The sequence below is a fragment of the Sarcophilus harrisii genome, chromosome 3 (assembly GCF_902635505.1).
Source record: "Sarcophilus harrisii chromosome 3, mSarHar1.11, whole genome shotgun sequence".
Lineage (NCBI taxonomy): Eukaryota > Metazoa > Chordata > Mammalia > Dasyuromorphia > Dasyuridae > Sarcophilus > Sarcophilus harrisii.
Genome location: NC_045428.1, coordinates 450,263,117 through 450,278,819, shown reverse-complemented (window position 1 = coordinate 450,278,819; position 15,703 = coordinate 450,263,117). Strand labels below are relative to the sequence as shown.

General features: G+C 35.1%; 1 protein-coding gene across 3 annotated transcripts in view; it reads right to left on the bottom strand.

The window, feature by feature from the left end:
• OPCML (opioid binding protein/cell adhesion molecule like) overlaps positions 1 to 15,703 on the bottom strand; it is a 1,459,533-nt gene that overhangs the window by 542,546 nt on the left and 901,284 nt on the right. The window lies entirely within an intron of this gene.

The window sequence follows — 15,703 nt, the reverse complement described above, 5'->3', positions numbered from 1 at the left end:
ACGGCAAGGGAGGGTCGGGATGCTATCAAGAAGGGGAATATGAGGGGATGGATGGGAACCTCGGGACAGAAAAAGGCAGACAGGACTTGCCTGAGCTCCACATTACAGTGCCGCCAGAAGGCTCCTCTGGGATCAAGGGCCATTTTGTAAATGTCCATGGGGGGAATCTCCCTTTTCCTGAGTACCACAAATTTCTCATATCACAAGACTACTCATGGAAGGGCCAGACGAGCTCGTCAGATTAGGAACAAGGGAGCTTAATTGCCACAGGTCCACTCCATTCCATCCTCTCCAAGTGGAAGATCACAACAGTGGGGATACTTTGGTTAGTATCTCTGTGCATGATTCCAAGATAGTTCTAATCCTGGTCTGATTTTGCTAGCTACTTAGACTTTCTGGGGCTTGGCAAAAGATAAGCCAGCATGTGGCCAAACCACAGCTGATATTTGTGATTTCTTTAATAAGGAGAGAGAAAATGGTTTCCTTGTATGAATAAGCACAAAGGGGACATATCTGAATGCCGGCAGGGTTTAAAAATAGTCCTTAACACCAGCCAACATCCATGGGACCATAATTCCAAAGGAACAGACAGGGGAAAGAAAAAGAGCATTATTTCAGTTTTCAAGCTTCTACTGTTCTGACAACCCACTCCCCTTAACCCTTCCACTTCGCTCCTTAATTCAAGATAGAGAGGTTTCCAGAGGTTTGAGTTTGTTTTGTTTTTAGATGATTGCATATTAGCTTTTGGATGTGCTGTGCACCAAGGAAACAAAATGTCAAACAGAACACCAATCATTTTCCTATTGTATACTGATCATTTTCTTGTCGAATGCAAAGCTGAGGCTCAGAACTGAAAGCCTGGGCCAGAATCAATCTCCTTCTCTGTCCCAGGGAGCACATTGTTCCCCTGGAAGTCAGCCAAATTATCTGGCTGCCCATTTTCTAATGAACTGACTCCAGAAGGCAGTATGGCGTAGTATAGGAAGTGATGGGCTTGTTGTTGGGAAGACCTGGATTCACATCATGTCCAAAACCCTTACTAGGGGAGTGCGTCCAGAAAAGTCTCTTAAATTCAGTTACCTTATCTGCACAATGGGGATAATAATAGGGTTATTGTGAAGATCTGTTAAGATAATATATGCAAAAATGGTTTGCAAACTTTAAAGTGCTGTATAAATGCTAGCTTATTATTATCACCATCATTATCAATATTAATATATTAAGGTCCTATTGTGTCAGACCATATGCTAGATGTTGGAGATGGAAAGACAAGCCTGGAAACTTCTGCTTTCAAGAAATTAATATTCTATTGGGAAAAAAACACACATGAGATCAATATTTACAAATAATATATGTGAATACAAGATAATTTGAGGAGGAGGCACTGGGGAAGGGACACCTTGGAAGAGCTGCTTGAGTTGAGCTTTGAAGGAAGCTCACCTGAGAACTGGTCTCCAAGTGATCGAGGTGAAGGAGAAGAGAATTAATGAGGATTTGAACCATATATATATATATATCCATAGTTCACAACCTCACAAGAAAGCTCTTAGTCACTGCAAAGTGATTATAGCATATCTCTCCTCTCTTACTAAGTGGCAAGATTGATGTTCAGGCCTCTGATTTCTTAGCTGATTAAAACTTGTGAGACCAAGATTGTGTGAACATAGCAAGCAACTGGATGGATATGATGGGGCAGAGAGCAATTAACTCACCCTAAATCCAGAGGTCCACATCGCTGTCCACTGGCACACTTGTTGATTTTGTCTTGGTTTATGGACTGCTTCTAACTGGGTTACTCCTCCTCTAGCTTAGCTGCACACTAAGGTTTATCATGCACTTGTCTGTACCTTAGAAATCTATTTGACCTCTCCAGGTCAGTTGAATTTAAATCCCAGCTCTTTCTGGCCAATCAGGTCTGATTCCCACCTACATATAGTGATGCAGTTATACTCCTCACACTTTTAATCTTTATGTCCTGTGAATTTTCTACCTTAAATTTCAGCCATGCATTACTAATCTTGGTTTCAGTCAGAGGACCTAGGCAGAGTAAGTGACCCATATTAACCTTATGATAGCTCTCTGAGACTGGAAAATGTCTAAATGTGTACCATCTCTGACTTGTTAACACCGAATAGAGTATGTATTAAACCACTCTTTTTCATCTTGACTCTCCCCACATACATATTGATGTATTTCTCCTCTCCCAAATACTTCTTATTTTCTCTTTATTTATCAATCTAATATTATTTAATCACTTGCCCACAAGATTAGTGGCGTATCTGGTATTTAGATATTCAGATATTAAGATGGTATTCATCTAAATTACTAATGGGATTTATCTTTAACTGTGCACATATTTCCAGGTTTTTCCAAAATGGAAAACATACACCCCATGATTCTGGGGGGAAGCTTTTCATCTTCATTCCTAGAATGAATACAGACAGACATTATTCAGTCTATAGAAGGTATGTTTGCTTATTTTCCTGGGCCTCTGTCTTTCTGCCTCTGTCTCTTTCTATTTTATCTGTGTTTATCTTTCTTTCTATGAACATGAGGATATGGATATATTTTGCTATGAAATTTTTATATTTTACTTTTTCCAATTATATGTAAAGAAAATGTTTAACATTCATTTTTAAAAAAAAAATATTGAGTTTCAAACTTTTTTCTTCCCTTTTTCATCTTCTCCCTCTATGAGAATGCAGGAAATTTGATATCATTATACATGTTCAGTATTGCAAAACATTTCCTTATAAACCATGTTGTAAAAGAAAACAGACTATAATGAAAAAAATATGTTTCCATCTCCTTTCAAACTTCATCAGTTCTCACTTTGGAGGTGAATAGCATTTTTCATATTAGTCCTTTGAAATTATCACTATATTACTGAGAATAACTAAGTCATTCCCAATTGATCATCTTACAATATTACGATTACTATGTATAGTGTTCTCCGATTCTGCTCACTTCTCTTTGCATAAGTTTATGTTGCCAGATCTTTTTTTTTCCCTGAAAGCATCCTATTTGTCATTTCTTGTAGCACAATAATAATCCATCACACTCATATGCCACAACTTGCTCAGTCATTCCCCAATTGTTGGGCATCCCCTCAATTTCCAATTCTTTGCCACTAGAGAAAGATCTGCTATAAACATTTTTTGTACAAATAATTTGTTCCTTTTTTGAAAAAAAATTATTTGGGGTACAGACAGTGTTGATATATCTGGAGACATTTTTATAGCCCTTTCAGCATAGTTCCACATTGTTTTCTATAATGGCTGAATCAGCTCACAATTCTACCAGCACTATATTATTTTCCCAACTTTTCCAGATCCCATCAAACTTTTGTCATTTTTCTTTTCTGTTATATTAATCAATCTGATTGGTTTTAGATAGTACATCGGGATTATTTTAATTTGCATTTCTCTAATCAATACTTCTTTAGAGCATTTTTTTTAGGACTATAGATAGCTTTGGTTTCCTCTTCTGAAAAAGCCTGTTCCTATCCTTTGATCATTCATCAATTGGGGAATGATTCATATTATAAATATGATTCAATTCCCTCTATATTTGAGAAATGAGGCCTTTATCAGAGAAACTTGCTCTAATAATTTCCCCTAGTTTCTTGCTTTCCTTCTAATTTGGCTGCATGGGTTATGCTTCTACAAAAAAAACACTTTAAAATTATATATTTTGTAGGAATTAATTAAAGATCAAAATGGTGATACTTGTTGAAATTATGGATTCAAGGATCCACTGGGATCAATTCAATCCTTACTGGGGAGCCATATTTGGTCCACTCAATATAAACAATTGTTCTAAAAGCTTTATTACAATATAATGTCTTTAAAAAAATGAATTGTGCAAAAAGCAAATCACAAATCTGTGATGTGATTAGCCAGTTTATTGTAATGAACTTCTCACTCCCTGTCCTCATGTATACTGTCACCTTTTTTTCTCTGAGCATCATAAATCATAGTTCCCAGTCACAAACCCCATTGTGAAGGAACAACCTCCAAACATAGAGATGGCAATGCTGCTACTCTCATAGGATACAACTCAGAAGACGCAGGCAGAATTATTTTCTCAATGAGCTTTGCCTCTTTCATCCTTCCCCAGAAAATGGTTCCTACTCAGTGCCTCACTAGGGAAAAAAATAAATAAATTAAAATGTGGTTGCTATCATTTCCTCCTGAGGGAGAAAATGGAAATATGTTTTAATTTACAACTACAAGAGAATGCAACTCTTAACACCCAGTGATCTTGATATTCAGCAATATTGGTGAAAGGAAATGCAGAGAAAGCATAACTAAATTCAATAGGATTTCTGATGTGGTGGGATATATTTAGAATGTGCCTATGTGACAAGGTCTCTTTAAGTTCAGAATCAGATCTTTTCCCACCTGCATTTTTTTCCTCCTATAACTAAGCTACAGTCATAGTCTTAGATAATGATGCCTTAATTTTGCTCAGTGACTCGTGTATCCCAGCATCATAAACCTGTCTGACTACATGTACATGAAAGCAATTGGGTAAATCACCGCAATTACACTTGGCATTTTAAAAAAGTACAAGTGGAAATTAAAAAAGCATAAGGTTAATGTACCTCAGTATCACCCAACATACAGAGAGGGCCAAAGCCAAAACACAAATTGATGTTTAGTGCTCATTTTGGAGACAATGGAAAAGCAGGATTCAACACTGGAGGAGGAATCCAGGTAGAAATGATTTCTAGTCAAAGGGGAATAATCTACATTTATAAGCCCACAGGTGACGAGGCACTCTCCTTCACAGCTCCATCATAGGCAGATGAGAACTGCTATTTAAAGCCACATTAATGCAGCTGTGTCAGTTTGTAGGGGAAGTAGTCCTGCTTCATCAGACACATCAACAGTCAATCGGCACTGCCATTTTCTCTGTACTTAGACATACTTTCTTAATTGCCAGCTTTAAATAGACATTTCTCCTCCTGCCTCTCTACCACCCATCCATCATAACTGATAATAGGGCCAGAAATGACCATTTGAGTCATTTTTTTCTCACCATCCCCCAGCATCCCACATGAAACTCTGCCCTTCCTCTCTTTAAGTTTTAAACTCCTCAAAGTCAGGCTGTCCAACTCAGATAAGTACTAAGAATCTCCAAAGAAATTTTGCAAGGGTCTTTGCCTTTCTCATCTCTTGGGAAGTTATTTCTTCACATTTTTAATGAAGCACAAATATTAAAGAACAAATGTTTATTTCATACTACCTAGGGTATTGCCTTTAAGTGCCTTGGAGAGGCCCCCTTCACTGCTTTCCATTGCCTTTGGAATATAATTTTTATAAAACCTCTTCACCCTGCCTGCTTTTTAAAGTTCTACATCATCTATCTTTAAAATCCCTTTTCAGACTTATTTTATGTTTCTCCCCTTTGTACATGTTAAATTTCAACCAAATTAGCCCACTAGCAGTTCTCAGAATTCAACATCTCTGTATTTTGTATTGTCATATCTCCGTCCATCACACAGTCTCATCCATCCCCACCTCCATCGCCTTCATCCTTCTCCACCTGAAGTTTATTCCAGCACACTTCTTAGTCTTGTATCTTAAACTACATTCAAGGATTGGGTCAAGTGACATTGATTATCCCAGGTGTATATGCTCTCTGTCTTCTCAAATTGACTTTGATTTGCTCCTCAGCATACATGCTGTATCTTCTTTGCCCAAAAGAATAAAATCTCCATGAAGGCAAGTATTATAAAGTTATCATAATCTAACATATATATATATAAATGCATTAGGATTTATAGAACTTTCATATAGCTTAAATAATGTAATCTCCTTAAAAGTAAGGATTGTTCAATTACTCTCTAATATTTATACAGTAAGACTCATGTCTTCAGTATGTTAACTCATGTAATCCTTACAAAAACTCTCTAAGGTAGATGTTATTATCATCCTCATTTTACAAATGAGGACATTTAGGTTTGAGAATAAGTGACTTGTCCAGGGTCACTCAGCTAAAAAGTATGTAAGTTAGTATTTGAACTCAAGTTCTTGTGATTCCGAATCCAATATTTCTATTTTGTACTCCAAGTAGCTTCCACTTTTGCCTTTATATTCCCCAAGATACAAAATTGTATTTTTCATAGAATAGACACAATAATTTTTTTTTTGTTGAATTGAAGTATACTTATTGTTTATCTTTTTCATTCTTTCTAATTTCTTCCAATATGATACCATCTATAGGTCACAAAATATCACCTTGCCAATCATTCACGAATCTGAAAAATCACAGAATCCCAGAAGTAAATGACCTCAAAGATCGTCCAGCCAAATCTGGACCAAGATGCCCCTTTATTATATCTCTAACAAGTATTCATCCGGTATTCGCCTGACTTCCAGGGAGTGGTAACCAATTATCTTCCAGAACAGCCATACCACTTTTGCACAGCTTTTTGTCTTAAAATTCTAAATTTAAAATTATATGTGTCAATATATGTATATAAATATAATATATTTCTATTTATCCACACTTATACATATATGGTCCAAATAGACTTCTTTTATGCCTTCCACCTATTGATCCTACTTCTGGTACTTGAAGCCAAATAATATAAGACAAATTTCTCTAAGCCTATGGGAAGCCATGTGAAAAGGGCCAGTTCCCAAAAGCTTCCCACATTGAAGTGGAAACAATTTTTATTTCTCATAATGAGCGGTTTTCTAACTCATCTTTTTTTTTGTTTGTTTTTGTTTTTAAAAGAAAGAAAACAACTCCAGGACTACTTTTGTAAAGTTAATGGGTGATATTGTCTGTTCTTTCTTTATAGCTTTGTGTCTTTGGTTCTCTTTGGCACTGAGCAGAGCTTAACAATACTGAGTAGAAAAAAAATCTAACTTTTAAAAGGAGAAATTTTTTTCTCTCTTTTATAAACTATGCACACAACAAAAAAAGCTGTCATTAGTATAAATGGCTGTTAGAATTTATATACACATTTCAGATAACAAGGACAATGAATGTAAAACAATTAGAAAAATCCTCCCCACTGTCACCTCCTTACATTCTTAACTAAGCCTTCATTGACGCAATAGACAAAATAAGTTCCTTGGATTCTTTACTAAAAGCAGGTGAATCCACTTTTCATTGAGTGTACTGAGAAGTCAAGGCTATTTCACAAGCATTTAGTTAGTCCTTACTATGTGCTGGACATTGTGCTAAGAGATGGGGAAATAGACATAGGATAGTCCCTGTTCTCAAGGAACTCATATCCTAATGTGAAGGAAAACAGGCAAAAAAATTACACATAAACAAGCTACATAAATTGGACATAATCAACAAGAAAAATACTAAGATTAAGGAACACTGGGAAAAAATTTTTAAAGAAGGCAGAATTTTATCAGAGACTTTAAAAAATATAAGGAAGACAGGATGTGAAGACAAGGAGAAAGAGGATTGCAGGCAAGCAAAATTGTCAGTGAAACTGGTGCAAATGCACAGTTCAGAGATGGAATGTGATGTGTGGACCAGCAAGGAAGCTGATGTCATTAAATAGCACAGTATGTGAAGAGGAATAAGGTTTAAGAAACTGAAAAGGTGAGAGGGGCCAGGTTGTGAAGGGCTTTATAATACAAACAGAACATCTTACATTTGATGCAGAAGGTAAATAGGAGCCGTTGAAGTTTATTGAATAAGAGGTTGAAATTGTAATATTTGTGCTTTATGAAGATCAGTGTGAAAGCTAAGCAGAGATTGGTCTAGAATGATAAAGTCTTGAGGCAGAAAAAGCAACCGGATGGTTATTGAATTGATCCAGATATGAAATGGTGCTGTTAATTAGAATGAGACTATTCCCTGACTCTCAGTGAAAGTCATTATATCATTCTTAGTCATTACTCTGTACATACCACCATGGTCCCACCAATCCCCTGACTCCCCAACTACTATCATAGTCCTCCTCAGCTAACCTTGTTGGGTCCAAGAAGTCATCTCATTTTCTCCAGGATCTCATTTAATTTGATCACATCAGTACTCTTGGTAATTTTTTTCCTATTTCTACCATATATTGTTTAGCAAACACAGTGAACCTCAGGGAAGAGATCTTACTAAACCATATAAGGCACCCAGCACCAAAGTGTAGTCTGGTGAAGAGAGCTAAATTTGCTGTTTGTCCTTTGTTATGGAAAAGAGTCATGATATCAGAAAGGTGATGTTATGACTTGCAAGTGAATTGGATTTAAGAGAGGTTAGGCTGTGCAAAGTTACCAGTATCACTCTCTCCTCTGAAGCCAAATCTAGATATTAATACCTGGGGAGAAATATTATAAATCTTGACTCTCGATGGAAGGAGAGAAATCCAAGACATTTTCTCAGAGAAAGTTCATGAGAATTGCTGAGAGTGTCTTCAATTTTTAGCTCACTATTCATTCATATGCTCTTTTCTTAAGAAGTTATTTGATGTTCTGTCTAGAACAAGATTTGTAATGCCAGACTTATCTAAAGGCATACACATTATAGAAATATATTAGCCAAGGGAAAAAAAGAGAACTCATTGAAGATACAGAAGAGAAAGGCTTTTCTGAGTACTTTGTACTATTTCGACATTTATTTCTTTAATTAGTTCTCAAATACAGAGATTCACGTTTAGTTTGCCATTCTACCATAATTGTAATGAGTCAAATTTCACCATGTAAGGTAGCATAGTAAATAGAAGCTTTGACCTCAAAAAAGTCTGGGATCATTCTCCTTTTGACACCTATGAACTATATGACCATGACCAAATCATTTATTCTCTTAATGTCTGAAACAACTCTCTAAGGCTTTAAGTTACAGATGAAATGAATGAGGGAAATTTCTATAACAAGAGTGGGACTCAAATCAGTACTGGTGATAGGAACTAAGTTCTAGTCAGGGGTCCTCAACCTTTTTAAACAGGGGACCAGTTCACTGTCCCTCAGACTGCTGGAGGGCCGGACTATAGTAAAAACAAACACTTTGTTTTGTGGGCCTTCAAATAAAGAAACTTCATAGCCCTGGATGAGGGGGATAATCATCCTCAACTGCTGCATCTGGCCCACAGGCCATAGTTTGAGGACCCCTGTTAAATCTAGATGATGATAATCTAGATGAAATCTAGATGATGATAATCTAGATGAAATCTAGATGATGATAAATCTAGATGAAAGCAGATTCCTTGAGGGTGAGGAGATTTTTTCACTCACTGATGTCTCATAGGGTATCTCCCCCTTGAGTGAGTTCTGTCTTCCTGTCCTAGCAAAACCACTTGCCTGGAGATGAATTTCACATTGGATGTCTGGGATCAGTGCAGGATGAACTGGATAAATCAGGGATAAAGGTGATCTGCTACAATGATTTACAACTATCTCCAGTGACTGACACTGATGTCTCCCCAGTAAACAGCTTGATTCAGTCTCCAATCACTATCTTCCTTTACCCTCCCTTTTTTTTTTTTGGCTTACTAAGAAACTTCCTTTGCTGGGATGTAGGGAAAAGATCACTGGAATTAAAGTCTAAGGATGTGGCTCTGTCCCTTACTATCTTTGTGACCATAGGCAAGTCATTTTATATCCTGTCTCATTTCATCTTTCAAATCAGAGGATTGCTCAAATATATAATAAAAGTGAAAGAACTTACATATACAAATATATCTGTAGCAATTCTTTTTTGTAGTGGTAAAGAATTGGAAATTGAGGGAATGCCTGTTAATTAGGGAGTGGTTATGGAATGTTATTGTGCTATAAAAATAATGAACAGGATGATTTCAGAAAAAAAAATTCACAAAGAATTACATGAACTATCTAATGAAAACACAGAATCTTTTGTGATCCTCTCTGAGGTCAGCTGCTACTTCTATTACACTTCCTAACAGTCAGGACTATGGGGAAGAATTGGGACACTCTTTGTTCACCACTGATCTTTTCAGATTTTTTGACACTATCATCTAGCAACCAAACCTCCTCCTTTAAAATTTATATCATCCTGCTCTGTCTGATGCTTTCTACTATCCTGTCATCTTTGGACCTCTAGATCACCCTCTCTCCTCCCAAATAAATTCAGTGTCCTGCATCGTATTCCTTTACCTCTTCTAATGACCTGGGTTCAAAGGCCTCCAACCTGAGAAACTTTGTCTCCAATCCAGCCTATGTCCAATAGTAATACCACCTGCCATCAACCCATTCCACTCAGTTCCACTGAATTGCCTACGTTCTATAATTCCTAATTAAAGCTGTCTAAACTAGTCCAGACCAAACAAACAGAAACACAAATAACAAAATAAAGATGAATAAGAATTACAAATAAGGTCAGAAATATCAGTTCATTAAAGTGCAGTGTTGTAATTAAATCATTAAGAAAAGGTGAATTTTGTTTTGTTTTGTTTTTTAGGTGGAATTCATAGGGTGGGATAATATTCCTTGGTAGAGTTAAAACATGCCCAAATAGGGGCTCATTTCACATGTTCAGAAAGACAGAACTATCAGTCTCTACAGAATAGATACAGTCAAGGGATGGAAGGGGGAAAAGGAAGGGAAAGGTGCTGAGACATAAGCCAAAATACAAATATAAAAATTTGTAATGTTAGACATATCTATAATGTCCTAAACACTTTACTTTTATTCATACAGAAAACAAATTACAGATAATAATTTTGTTTAGTAAGCTTAAAATAAATCACAGGGAGTTGTATTTTTAAATAGATATTTCTATCTACTGTGGCAATCTAACAAATTGTCCTTTTACCTTTTAGTGATAATTCTACCTAAATAACTGAGTATGATTCAAAAATAAAAGTGCCCTACTTCCAGAAAAATTTTGGAAAAAAATTGACAGTCTCTCTTTTTTCTTTAGACTGCATGAAACTAACTCATTACTTCTTTAAAAACACTAAATTTGTTTAATAAAAATTATACAAATATTAAAATAAACATGTTTCCCTTCCTGCCCAACTTCATTCAAGCTATCACATATTGTCAATTCTTTCTTCAGAATGGCTACTATAGTTAACTCTTCTTTTAAAAACAGATCTTTATTGATTTCTTTTGTTTTCAAATTGTCTGAACTCTCCATGTATGTTTCCTTCTTCCAAAACAGGTCTACCTTATTACAAGCAAAATTAAACAATTTATCAAAAAAATCTAATATGTAATGCTTCAAACCCATAAAAATGACACCCCTATAAAGGAGTACAGGGAGATATCTTCTCATATCTCTTCTTAGGGGAAACTTTTGTTCTTGTAATTTTTCAACATTCATTTTTATTAAACTTTTTTATTTACAAAACATATGCATGAGTAATTTTTCAACACTGATCCTTGCAAAACTTTCTGTTCCAAAATTTTTTCCTTCTCCCCCACCCAACCCTTCCCCTAGATGGCAGGTAGTCCAATACATTTTAAATATGTAAAAATATACAACATTCATTTTCTGTAAGTTCTCTGTTTTTTTTTCTTTTGTGTTGCAGCAGTTGTGTTGCTGTATGTTACTTTCTTGCTTTTACTTATTACACTCTGCATCAGTTTATATTAGTTTTTCCATCCTCTATATTCATCATGGTCATTATTTCTTACAGTAGAGTAATATTCCCTTACATTCATGTATTACAATTTGTTTACCTATTTACCAATCAATGAATATCTATTTTGTTTCTATTTATTTTTCCTCCCATGAAAAGTGATGCTGTAAATATTTTGATGTATATGCAATAATTTTGTTAATGATATCTTTAGAGTATATGCCTAAGAATGGAATCTCTGTATCAAAGAATTTGGGCACTTAGCCACTGTGTTTGCATAATTCCAAATTGCTTTCCAGAATTTATAGCCCTAATAACACATTACTTTACTGTACTTGTCTTTTCACCAAACCTACAGTATTAACTATTTCCTTTTTTTAATTGCTGTCAATTTTCTGGGTGAGATGTGAAACCTCAGGCTTGTTTTGACTTGCATTTCTCTTATTACAAGTATTTTAGACCATTCTTGCTCATGAGTTTTAATAATTGGCAATTCTTCATTTGAGCAATCTTTGTTCACATTCTTTAACCACTTATTTGTATCACTTGGAAATGACTTTTGTTGTTATATATTTATTTTTTATCCCTCCTTATATCTATCATTTATATTTTAAATAGTAAATTTTTATCAGAGATAGTTGATATATTTTATCTAATTGACCTCTTCACTTCTAAACTTTAATGCATTAATTTTGCTTGTGCAAAAGTTTTAAATTTCATATGATCAAAAATATCTGCTTTAACCATCACACTTCTAATTTAATAATACTAATGAATTAATGTTAACATTTTTGAAACTAAAGTTTATGTAGACAGAGTGGTATCATGAAGAGATGTCAAACTCATAACAACCAATCTGAAATGTAACCAGAAGCAGATTTAAATAAAATTGTGAAATGTTTAATAAAATAAATTAAAATGCAATAAAATGTAAATAATGTTAATTTGTGGTTTTCTACATTATCATGAGGCCTATTTGACTTTCTATTTCTATCTGAGTTTGATACAGCTGCTAAGAGTAGGTATCAAGGATGACTTGAATTCACATAAAGTCTCTGATTTATACTGTCTATAAAATTGTGAATGACTGAATGAAAAAAAAAAAGGCAATATTTCTTAGGTACCAAGAACTAGTGCTAGTGCTAAGGGTACAGAAAGGAAAGAGAAACAGTATCTGCTCTGAAGAATCATATCATCTTTCCCCCAAAACCTTTGCTTCTAATTTCCCCAATATTATAGAGGGCAATATCATATTCCCAGTCCCTCAGCTTGAAACCTAGGCGTGATCACCCTCAACTCCTTACTTTGTCCACCACATGTCCATATTCAATATGTTGCCAAGCCCCACCAATTTCACCTTTGCCACATGCTATATCTTGTCAACGTGAACCCTTCTCTCCTCTGATACTGGTATCACTCTGGGGCAGGTCCTCATCATTTCCTGTCTGAACTGTTGCAATTGCCTATTGGTGGGTCTGCCCACTTCAACTCTTTCCCCACAATAATCCATCTTCCCTTCAGCCACCAAAGTGATGTTCTTAAAGCACAGATACAACCATGTCACTGCCATCTTCAATAAACTCCAATGGATCCTTATAACCTTCAGGATCAAATTTAAAATACTCTATTTGACATTCAAAGTCCATTATTACCTAGACCTTCCTATCACTATCTTTCTAATCTTCTTACACCTAACTCCCTGCCATGTACTCCTCAATCCAGTAACCCTGACCTACTGGCTGTTCCATGAACAAAGACAATATATCTTTTATTTCCAGACATTTTTTCCTGGCTGTTCCCCATGCTTGAAATGGTCTTTCCTCATCTCCACCTACTGGCTACCCTGATTTTAAGTTCCAACTAAAATCTCATCTTTTCTAAATCTGCTTATTTCCCTCTTTTAACTATTTCCTTATTTATCTTTTATATATCACATTTGTCTGCTTGTCTTTACCATTAGATTGTAAACTCTTCATGTATCACACACAGGAATGGAGACACAAAAAATTAGAAAAGGCAAATAGTATTTGCTCTCAAGAAATTCACATCATCTTTCTCCCTTAAACTCTCCCAGCTTCTAACTGCCTTATTACTATTGAGGGCAACCCTATCCATCAAAGCTCAGAAGCTAGGAGTTATATGCTTTTGAATCCTGAGTGATTAGCATGATGCTTGATACATAGAAGAAATTTAACAAACGTTCACTGAATGACCGAAAATCTATTTGCTAGAGATAAAACATAGAGTATGCTTTAGTTACAAATCAAGTGAAAAGATACTGTGTTTCTAAGGATGCTGCTTCAGGGTGAAGGCACCAGAGAGTTCTTATAGTGGATCAGCTTGCAGTGCTTGGATATCTAGATTGTGTAAATATGGCAAAACATATTCTAAACCATGGCCATCTTCCAACCTTTAAAAAATACAGTTAATGATTCTATGCCCATCTTGAACTAATTATTATTTTAAATTATAGTACTTAAAACTGTCTTCTCAGACAATTCTCTAAGACTAAGTTTTAAACAACTGTCAATCTGTATCATGAGTTTTCACATCTCAAATCAATACAATCACAGATCCTTACAACAAATAAATAATTAATACAAACATACATGCATTCATACACACATACATGAAAGAAAGAAATATACAACCAAATGAATCAATTAATAAAATGAACAAACCAAGAAAATGTTTATTTAGCACAATTTCTACTGAAATTGATATCTTGGTTGGGTTTTAGGGAATTTACCATTTAAGCTTATTAAGAAAAAATAAATTTATAAGCAATATTTTTTGAGATGCCTTTTGGTTAATGGAAGTGGGATGGCAGAATTGAAGATTGGAGAATGGAAATTCTGAATGGGGGAAATCAATTCCCCCATTGATTTGGAGGGAAGCTGCGTTTATTTTGAATATTAGTCTAACTGGTGACTTTGCCTTTGTTCTCAAACTCTCTGTGTATGTGTGTGTGCACATATACACACACACGTGAGCCACATGTGTATGTGCATGTGTGCCCACTCAAGAAGATTCTTTCTAAATTCTAACTTGGGGCAGGTAGAGAAGGAGAGAGGAGGAGAAAGAGACAGACAGAGAGAGTGACACACAGAGAGAGACAGAGAGACAGTCAGAAAGAGAGAGAGAGAGAGAGACAGACGACAGACAGACACAATAGCTCTTTTTAAATATTTGAAAGTCTCTCTTGTGGAATAAGGATCAGACATGTTCTGTCTTACACCAGGAAACAGAAAAAGGGACAATAAGTGGAAACTGAATAGACAAACTGATTTAGCTTCAATATAAGGAAAATTTTCCAAGTAATTAGAGTTCTTTCATAGAGGAATGGGTTGACTCAAGAATTAGGATGGTGTTTCCTTCTTACCATATGTCTTCATGTAGAGAATGAAAGACCATTATTCAGAGATATCATGTGGGAGTGGGTACAGATATGGAGTGGATTAGATGGTTCCCAAGGTTTCTTTAAACTTTCAACTTCTGTGACTGTTGTTTATCATCTTTGAATGGAGGTAGGGAAGACATGTAGCTAGTGATTTGTATTATGTATGCATGAAAGAATTAATCATTTCAAACTTTTTGAAAATGTACATAAATTAATTTGGATATGGTGGTTTCTAATCTAGAATAGGCATAGAGTCAGAAACACAGAATTGCTTAGATTTTTCTTATAGAACCTGAAACTTAAGCCACAGATACAAATATTATGCTGAACTTTGCCAGACAAATGGCCAAAATGTTTCTTAAAGTATTTAAAGAGTCTTGTCTGTGTAAAAGGAACTAAGATTGTGATTGCTTCCTCCATTTTGTCTACAATATAGTGAGTGAACGTTCTGTGTAGTGTTGTCTGCTGAAGTAACATCATGTGACTCTTGTTTGGTTAGGATTTTCCATGAAAACAAGATGAAAACAAGTGTCTCATTCACAAAAAATGTGATATTAATGCTTTTTTGAAGTGATAGTTTAATAATATATTAGGTAGGATGAGCCAGATATTTCTTTTGAAGGTTCATATAGTTTAAATGATTGTTTCATTTTACTAGGGTCACATAACATTCAAATATATATATATATATATATATATATATATATATATATATATATATATATACATGTACATACATATATATGTGTACCAGTGTAAATTCTGAGTTTTGAGGCAACTAGGTGGCACAT